Genomic DNA, 9,488 nt, shown 5'->3' with positions numbered 1-9,488 from the left:
TGACTTCTTTCACTTTCTCATAGTAGATATGGGCATTTTTGTGTATGTGGTGTTTGCTACTTAGGATCATATTCTATATTCTTTATCGTTATCTGAGGTGCATATGTCCAACCTTCTGCATGCAACGTGTGTTACTTTGTCATATTCGATGTCTACCTGCACTTAGTTGAGTTGATTTCACGATGATTCATTGGCTATACCTCAATTAATACTGATCATCTTGTAAATTAGGATTGCATATCATGATCGACATCACATAGTATACAGAAGTTAAGTGTAAAGGTTTAAATAAAGGCTAACAAAAACTACTGAAGCATAACCGCACTTTTACCTAAAAAAAGAGACACAGTTACATCATACGACTAAGTATTCTTATCATGCATAAAAGCTAAACCCATATAGCATTGGCCTTCTTGAGCAGCCTGCCCTTGAGATGGAGTGTCACGATCTCAATTGGACATCTATATATCAGCTCCTCCCCTATATATAAATATGGCTGGTAAACTTGGCTTACATCATGCATCCTACTGCTTTCAGCTCTCTTTAATTAATATATAGCTGCCCAGCCATCAGGATGTACATCTAGCTCATAAACTGTTGGATTCTCCCCAAAGCTGTGAATCACAGAGTCTTAATGCATGGTGTGGGAGTGGGAGATGCAGCAACAGCTTTTACTAAAAGTTACCACTGGTTTTTCAGCAGCCAACCTTGTAAGTTGAAACCATGGTCGTTATCTGAATAAAATAACTGAGATAATAATTAAGAATTATGAAGAAAGATCAAGGGATTGGCCGAAATGATTGAGCTCAAATCAAGACTATATATATGTATAGAGGCTCAAGGGTACTGTTTCACTGATTTTGGTGGAAGATATGAAAGAGGGACTGTACGTTGTAAGATAAAGACATTTAATTTACTGTTTCGAGATTATGCATACATGAGGGACCTAGCAGTGTGCATGTGCCATTGGTGCATTAATCTTTACAAAGATGCCAAAATTCAAAAGAATATATATTTTGGTACTAAAATTGAGAATAAGATAAAGTTTTAGGCATCTCAATCATGGCAGATTTTTCTTTCTTTTTTCTAATTTATTTTCTCAACTTTTTTAATTAATGTTACTGGCCTCAAATGTTTTATAGCAGAATTATTTGTTTCATATATATTACACATGTAACCACAATAAAATTTTGACAAGAGTACTCATGATATTACATATTCTAAAAGACTCACATTACTCAACCATAATAGTCGTCATATCTCATAAGAAATGTTGAGTGATTTTTTTTTTTTTTTTTTTTTTTTTGTCTTTTTAATATCTTCATTAAACCCATATGGCATTTGCCTGTTTGAGCAAGTCCACCAGCTTTCCCTTGAGTTGGAGGCTCATTATCTCATCAGGGCCACCAACGAGCTCATGACCTATGAACACGGCTGGCACACTTGGCCTGCTACTACCCAACGCCTTCAGCTCCCTCTCCATTTGCTGCCCCTTTGGGTGTTCATCTATCTCATATACTGTAGCATTCGCCCCATAACTGCTTATCAGAGTCTTGATGGAATGGCACATACTGCAAGAGCTTTTGCTGAATATCACCACTGGCTTTTCAGCACCTAAGCTGGTAACCAAGGCCATTAGTTTAATTATGAGAAAGGAAAAGGAACAAGGGTTTTATGAAAATGGAGAGATACAAGTAGCCTTTATGTAGAGAAATAATTTTGTTATTTTTGAAGAAAATGGAGCACCCATGGTGACTATATATAAGGGGTTGAGAGTAATGAATTAAAATGTTAGAGGACAATGAGTGGGATATTGTTCTTGAAAGAAACCTTATCTGATGCTGAGATTACTCTTACAACTAATGGTATGGTGGGCTTTTTAGGCTGCACATGTACGTTAGTTTTTTAAAAAAATGTGAATAATTGGAGAAGGGAGAATATATCTTTTTGTTACCAAAGATAGAAATTAGATTTCATGTTAACCTTTTTTCGATTCCAATGTGTAAATATCTAAAGTAAACCGACAGTTTAATAACAAAGGGAAGTCGGAATTTTGTAATAGTTAGATGCTTATTTAATACTAGTTGTGAGACCCGTATATTATACGGGTTGATTAAAACAAAATGTTAAGTACGAACAATTAAATAGTAATTTTATTTGAATTTGAAATTGAAATAAGTTAAAATTATGAGAAAAAAACATGCAAAAAATAAAGAAATAAAAATTATGTATTTATTGTGTAGTACACGGGTTAATTATAACAAAATGTTAAACATAAAGGTTTAAACCGTAAATTTATTTGAAATTTAAAATTTAAAATTTGAAATTAATGATAGGTTTAATTTATGGAAATCAAATTAATGATATATTGAAAATGAAAATTAAAGTAATGACAAGTGGAAAATAAATATATCTCAAATTATGACAAAATGACATGTGACTAATTTTATAAGAGAATGATATGTGGCAAAGTCATTTTCATTTATTAGGATAGATGATAATTAAACACCTGGAGTCCGTACGTACAAGTAGCTAGGGAAGAAGATACTGCATGTCTCTTTTTGCACTGAGATTATTCTCAAGAAATTAAACCTTGGTCTCCGTTGGTTAGCAAGTGCCATATCTACTAATTAACTTTTAATGAGAAAACCACTATATAAGTACACCATGTAGGTGTAGTGGCTCCCGCTTAGAGTTTGTGATGAAGACATATTGTTCTTTTTAGCAGTTAGCCTTTGTAGAGAATTCGAGGTCTATCTTGATTCAGATAGATGTATTGGATGAATATATCCCCTCATCTTTGTTGTGTGATGATGGTGATGGATCGAATGAAAGCGTACGATAGGGTATAAAATAATTTATTATTTCCTAGTACTTGATATGGCTACATACATGCCAGCCCAAAAGCCAAAACAAGAGGAAAATTATGACGTGTGGTATGAAGCAGAGGAATCGATTTGTATAATTGGCCAAAGCCGAAACTAAGGGACAATTATATAGGCTCACTAACTTATACAATATTTAATGACTATTAGTAAACTTATATATCGACTTTTGTGGGATTTCATTCATATTTTCCTTGTCTTCGCTACTCAAGTGAACTTCCGTTACCATAAAAACCTGTTTTGGAACTTATTCTTTTCACTTACAGATCTTAGTTCTATAAATCCAGATCAGGAAGCAAGATCAGTACTAAAGCATGGAAATCTCCCCTTTGGTCATCATTTTGATAAGGGTCTTTTGCGAACCTATATTTTCCTGCGAACCGCTCTTAAAATACGATTTTTTTAGTGTGATATATATATATATATATATATATATATATATATATATATATATATATATATATATATATATATATATGTATATTTTCAAAAAAAGTGACATAAAGCACTAAATCGGTCCTATAGAAGCATATTCTAAAAAAAAAATTCTTGAAAAAAATATGCTCATACGACAGGTGCATATGTGCAAAAACGTCGGAAAATTCATAAGTTCGTCATGCACCTGTCGTATATGCACATTTTTTTCAATATCTTTTTTGCGAATATGCTTCTATAGATCGATTTGGTGCTTTATGTCACTTTTTTTGAAAAAAAATATCACACTAAAAAGTTTGCATTTTAAGAGTGGTTCGCGAGAAAATATGGGTTGGCAAAGACACATTTTGTTAATGGGATTAGAAAACCATGTTAAAAAATACAGTTACATGATTCTCTTTCCGTTTGTTATTTTGCTTTGACATAGAGACCCATTAGTATGCACACGGTTTCTGTGTACATGAAGTGGAGAAATTAAAATAACCTATGAATTTCCATCCAAAGCTAACTGGTGAAGCATGATTCATTTTAGCCATTTGTTAATATAGGGTCTAATGCAAACTATTACTATGATGTATGCAGGTACTTTGAGGCTATCCAAGTAATTTTGTATCATATAATTTATCAAAAGTAGCAACATCAATGATCAATGATCACAACAGAGCCTTGAAGTATAAGCTTCTATAATGGAGGGAAGGAAAAAATTGAAATCTGAGAATTTCTCTTGTCCTTCAGTTGCTTCTGGTTGCAATTATGTGTCTTGGCATAGATGGGAAACCTGAATGCAATAAATCTGCATAGTGGTCCTAGCATTTAGATCAGTGCTACAATACGATAGATATTAAGCATATTGACACACTTTTAATATCAAATTCTAACACTAAGGAAAGAAATAGCTCCTGAAAAAATATTTTGTTTCTTATTGTTTCTCAAAAGGTAGTGAAATTACATATGGAAGTTAGCACATTAGTTATCATTGGCCTCAGAAGAGCAAAAAGAAGGCTAAAAATATTTCTTTCTGTTCCTGTTAATGACTAGAATGCATCAATCTGCTGTTCATAGTTATGTCAAAATAGCTCCAACCTTTACAATTAATATTGTAGGAACTCGATATTTGTGAATATCTTTGACTAAAGCCATATAGCATTAGCATTAAGGAGCAAGGGTACCAGCTGACCCTTGAGATGAAGGCTCATTATTTCATTGGCACCACCAATGAGCTCCTCTCCTATGAACACAGCTGGCACACTTGGCTTGCACCCTAATCCTTTCAGTTCCTTCTCTATCTGCTTCCCTTGTGGATGCTCATCCATCTCATAAACTGTAGGATTTGCCCCAAAGCTGCTTATCAGTGTCTTAATGGTGTAGGACATGCAGCAAGAGCTTTTGCTGAATATGACCACAGGCCTTTCATTCACCAGTGCTGTAACCAAAGCCATTTCTGGAACTTCTAGCAATTGATGTTTTATAAAAGTATTATGAAACAACACTAGATTTAGTAGAATAAATCGTTGCAAGTGAGGTTGTTCGAGGCTGTATGTAGAAAGTTAGGTGTGATCGATGTTTGCTGTGAGTAATGTAAGCTAGCTATTGCCATGGCTACATATATATATATATATATATATATATATATATATATATATATATATATATATATATATATATATATATATATATATATATATATATATATATATATATATAGTGATAAGTCTTGAAAATTTTGGGCGGTGGTTCTTATTAGATTCTGCAAAAAAGATCATATTCTTTATCGGACTTGCAGATGATAGGAAATTACCAAGTAATTTTGTAGTATATAACTAGTGGCTTATCTTCTCTATAGGTTGATATGCATGGCAGAAAAGTACATATCAGAATGACATCTTTAACCTTGGGAATCTGTTAAAAAGTTCTTGGCAACTATATCTGTGGGTGGGTAGTTTGGTAATTACATGTTATATATGTTGAAACGCATGTATTTTTGTCAACTGTAAAGTCTAGAGCTTTCTGATATTTCTTTTTTCAGAACATCTTTTCTTAGATGAGGAATATGCTTATCCAATTGAAAGCCTCCTCCACTTCCCACCCTCAAAAGAAAAAAAAAGTTGAAACAAAAGTTGTAATAGCCATTGAAATGCCGATAAGGTCAAGCATTTAAACAAAAGATTAAGGGAAATGATGCATGGAATTGTCACATGTATGATAAAAATTACAGAACGTCCATACAAGTACTTGCATTCTTTACTCTATTTGTCCCACGAATCATCATACACAATGTGCACAAAGTGTATTTTTTTTTCTCACATCAAGTCATTCTTGGTGAATAGGCTTGTTTTGGCACAAAATATATGGTTATTAAGTTTAGTCTATACAGTTAGCACAAATCATAACAACATGAGATAATCTCTAATTTCACATGCCTTTCAACTTTGCTGTCTTATTTTGGTACTTGGATGTTTTTGGCCACCAGTTTAAAGAATGTAGTGAACGTTCACCCCTCGTTTTCTCTGTTGCAAGGTTTTGATTGTCTTTGTGTGATAAAGAAGAAATCGTGTTGTACAGTTGAGTACGTAAGAATCTAAGTATTAGATGCTGTGATCTTACTGCAGCCTTAAGAAAGGAAGCAAGATATATATGATGATGTGGCTAGAGGAGCTTAACTGGCTCAAAACAAAGTGAAGGGCCATTTATGTTTGTATGCCATTTCATCAGTTTATTTGGGTGTATTAAATGTTTCAGGATACCTTTTCTCAAAGGACACTTTTTACTAAATATATACTTATCAACTATTTTTTGACTAGCATGCACTATGTTAACTAAGAATGAAATAGATTTGCGATTGTATTGCTTATCATTTTGTTGCAGGACATGGTGAAAATGCAAAAGATCACCAAAGTTTGCAATTTTATGTGTTTTTGAACAAAATTTAAAAAAGCACAACGTTATTTATTCTGCACAAATTGACAAAGTCAGTGGTGGTACGGAACACAAGAAATTGTAGAATTGAGTGGTGGTGTGTTCTCATTTTTTTGGGCATTTGTAATGATTGTCTTGCAATGGAGTGACAAATAGAGTGGTTGAAATTCTGATTCTCTTGTTATATATATGAAGCAAATTTCATTCTATTATGGCCCATGATTCGATCCCATGTCTTGTGACTGTACAGCAGGAAGTTAATAACAAGCATTGACACAGAAGAGGCTGCTAATTAATTAATAATTAATAACTGTAGATCTTTTTTGGCTTCTAATTCTTCTCCTATCTAACCCTACCTCTTATTCTTCTTATTGCATCTCTTTTGCTGAATAAAAATAAGCTGGAAAGTGCTGATTCGAGTTATTATAGTTTTATGCTTGGGTACTAGATGTAAAAATTTACTAAGAAAGAGAATTTCTGATTTTGGAACAAAACAAGTATATATATATATTCTGCTTAACCAGATAATAGATGCTAACATTGCACATGCACCTTTTTTAATATATCCATTGCCTCAATTGCATTGTTTCCTAACATGTTCTTTCACTTGGAACATATATTGTCCTCAAAATCTTGAGATTTAAGTTACCAACAGGCTGCTTATGGTGAATTCATTTTTTTTTTTTTTTTTCATCCTACTATACAAGAGTCATCTTGGAATGTGATGTGGATATTGCTTGCAAGTGACGCAAGGAAATGAAATCATGAGGTGGTTGGTTGATCTGTAACTCCATTCACTTAATTTTGTCTTATTATCTCACACAAAAGGTTTTTCATTGAAACCTACAACTAGTATCCATCTTCTTTTTCCTCATATTTACTAACTTCAGTTTTCCTTCAGGCCTGCTAGCTCTTTTAACCCTCTTGTACTTGTTAGCATACCTGACATTTATGAACATGAGATTACTAATATATTATTAGTATATAAAGAGGGAATTCTACAGTACATGGGTTATCAAGAAGAATCATGGTTGCCCATACCCGTACATATATATCTTTAGAAAGTGACAAAAGCTTCATCACTTTATATGATTCTTTAACAGTAATTTGTCATCCGGAATATTTAAAAAGACAAGCTTTTATATGCTAGATTCTACTAGACAGCGACTGCATAAATAAAGGTTAGAATGTTACTGGAAAATATTTTCTTTGCCAGCATGCCCATATTTAGCAGTAAACTCCAAATTACCAGAATTTACTCTAAGAAGAACCAGTGAACAAAATTGTTGAAGTGAGAATTTATCTGAATTGACTACTTTATCGATGTTTCTTGATTTGTGGCTTAACAAAGTATTGCTGTCATAAATTAGAGAACTACTGACTACCCAAAATCCAAAACGATTACCATTTGATGTAAGAAAGAAAACCAAGATTGGTCCATTCTTTTTATCATTATTTTACTGTTCATTCATATAGTTTTCACAAGGGGATTTGCATTGTGGCCTTGTGGGTTGGAAGAATTGCCATGTACAACTTTTTTTAATAAAAAAGGGTTGTGTTTAAGCTAATATTCAAGAGCGCTCTTCCTATCCAAACAAACGTTTAATCAAAGGAACTTATCTTTTCTTTATCTTTACAATATTCACCATATGAGTAGAGATGAGACCTCAAAGTCAACCAACATAAGCTTACTGATCTTACATTCATATATTTCCTATACTGAAACCGTATTGGAACTGATCTCTCAATCTCTTCTGTAGTAGCATCTGTCAGTACGTAGTGTTGGTGATTTTAGTGTCTAGTGATCATTCTAGGTAGTTGGAATTTACAAAGGGATTTAAGTCTATAATCTTATATAAGTATGCACATTAGTATAAGGCTAGTTTGATCCGGAAAACGACAAATGGTAGGTGTCAAGGGGCAGGGGAAAAACTTCCACCTGGACAAATGATAGATCACTTTGAAACTTTTTAACTGTCCGGATCCGGAACCTCTATTTAACTTCCTTAAAAACAGTTATTCGTCATCTAAGGTATATTTATTAATTGGATACCACTTTTGGCTCTTTGACATTTTTAATACATACCATTTTTTTTAAAATTATCCAGTGACTTACCCAGACTTAGGGTAACAAATGACCTGTAATGAAAGTGAACTTACACATCCTAAAGTATCCAGGATTTTGATCATAATATACGCCCAATTTTACTCCCGCAATTCTCTTACCATATAGTAGACATTTTCCAGATGAATACCGTAATAGATTTGACATCTAAGAAAGCTGCTTCAGTGATCTTCACCAAGAGTTCATGTTTCATGTGCATAGCATCAAGGCATGAGACAAATTTGAGTAGGCTGTAATCCTCCCACTCCAGCAGTGTTCACGGTTTGTAAATTATATAGGTTTAACTGAAGGTATCATTTCCCTTCTGAAATAAATCCTAATCATGTTTGTTTATGACGTCATTGTTGGAACTTTGGTATAGAAAATGGGCTTGTGTTGTGGGACATGTCCCACATAGGGAGCAAGAAGAAAAGCTAGACACCTTATAAGCCTTGTCTATAGTCATTAATTAAACTAGATGGTAACCCGCACGTTGCGCGGGATGGAAGGTGTCGGTTTTCTGTTATAGCATTATACTTTTGAAGTACAATGCTATAGTTAGGAAAACTTTTAGTTATTTCAAAAAATATTTCAATCTTACAAAGAATTAAGTATTGGAATAGATGGAAACAAAATATTCTTTCATTCTAGAAAACTGAAGACTTACTGTAAAAGCAACGAGGTTTCAAACAGGAAGTAAAGCCCAAAAGTCAAACACAAAGCAAAACCAAAACTAGGAAAAAAATAGATAATAAGCCCAATGATTTAGACACGCAACTCATCAAAACGATCCAAGAAGGTTAGGGCTCGCCCCTCCACGTCGAGGCCCACATCATTCCCTCCGGGGTGCAAAGAATTCGCCCTCGAAGTTGGTCGTGGTCGTCATCAGAGGAGTTAGCAAGGAAAGGAATAAGGTGTTTGACATTGAACACATCTGCTGTACGAATATGGCTTGGAAGTTGGAGGCGGTAAGCGTTCGGATTAATCTTTTCAATGATTTCAACAGGCCCTATTTTTTGGACTTAAGTTTATTGTAATCTCCAGTAGAGAAGCGTTCCTTAGTAAGAATGGCCCACACAAAATCCCCGACTTCAAACTCAACATGACGCCGTTTTTTGTCGGCATGAAGCTTATATTTGTTATTGGCA

The 9,488-nt window shown here is 33.8% G+C and overlaps 2 pseudogenes; both read right to left on the bottom strand.

Annotated features, from left to right (window-relative positions):
- Positions 1-1,281: 1,281 nt before the first annotated feature.
- Positions 1,282-1,744, bottom strand: LOC145055717 (monothiol glutaredoxin-S1 pseudogene; annotated as a pseudogene).
- Positions 1,745-4,220: 2,476 nt separating this feature from the next.
- On the bottom strand, positions 4,221-4,902 carry LOC145052234 (monothiol glutaredoxin-S2 pseudogene; annotated as a pseudogene).
- Between the last annotated feature and the right edge of the window lie 4,586 nt (positions 4,903-9,488).

Source organism: Lactuca serriola, chromosome 5, assembly GCF_051521515.1.
Source record: "Lactuca serriola cultivar US96UC23 chromosome 5, Lser_US96UC23_V15, whole genome shotgun sequence".
In the NCBI taxonomy this organism is placed as follows: Eukaryota; Viridiplantae; Streptophyta; class Magnoliopsida; order Asterales; family Asteraceae; genus Lactuca; species Lactuca serriola.
Note: the sequence above shows the minus strand (reverse complement) of the source record. Positions and strands in the feature narration are given on the sequence as shown.